This window comes from Saccopteryx bilineata, chromosome 1 (assembly GCF_036850765.1).
Source record: "Saccopteryx bilineata isolate mSacBil1 chromosome 1, mSacBil1_pri_phased_curated, whole genome shotgun sequence".
Lineage (NCBI taxonomy): Eukaryota > Metazoa > Chordata > Mammalia > Chiroptera > Emballonuridae > Saccopteryx > Saccopteryx bilineata.
The window spans coordinates 298,918,720-298,919,356 of record NC_089490.1 but is presented as its reverse complement, the minus strand read 5'-3'; the positions used below and the strand labels follow the sequence as shown (position 1 = coordinate 298,919,356).

The following is a 637-nucleotide window of genomic DNA, read 5'->3' as shown; positions in this document are numbered from 1 at the left end:
TCTGTTCCTGTATTCTGCCCTTGAATTATCACTTTGAATCATTCAGGCCACACTTACACATCTCCAGGCACAAGATAGTACCTTCGAAGACAGCGTCTGAAATAATACATTGCTTCTTTATAATCCTATGACTTCAAGTTTTAGTTGCCCTGTTGGGTCCTACATATACATTTATAGAAAATGGACTCTTATGATCTATTCTGAAGACTATACTTTCAGGGATCATTTCTATAGTTTGTTATGATCTATTCTGAGTCAGGTATTTTCTCTTTAACTAATCCACTGTGGCTACATGTGTTAGGAGGGTGGGGCGTGGTCACATTATATTAAAACCAGTGACTTCAACCATGTAAATGAAGTGAGGAGGAGGAAGTGGAATGAGGTGATTTCCAAAAAGAGGGACCTCAGAACCCAGAAAAAAAGGAGTTTGGAGTAAACAAAATTTTGAACCTCTTCTCTTTTTTAACCTCTTCAAAATTTGTAACCATTAGATATATTGTACAGTAAAGCCAACAACTAGCATAATGTATAATTCTATATACCTGTCAACTACTACATAGTGCATAAAGCAGAATAGGACACCCTCAAAGTCTCCAGTACTTCTTTTTTTCCCTTTATCTCCCAAAGAAAAACACTA

General features: G+C 36.4%; 1 pseudogene; it reads left to right on the top strand.

Moving 5' to 3' along the window:
- Nucleotides 1-203: 203 nt before the first annotated feature.
- Nucleotides 204-310, top strand: LOC136321512 (small nucleolar RNA U3; annotated as a pseudogene).
- Nucleotides 311-637: the final 327 nt, after the last annotated feature.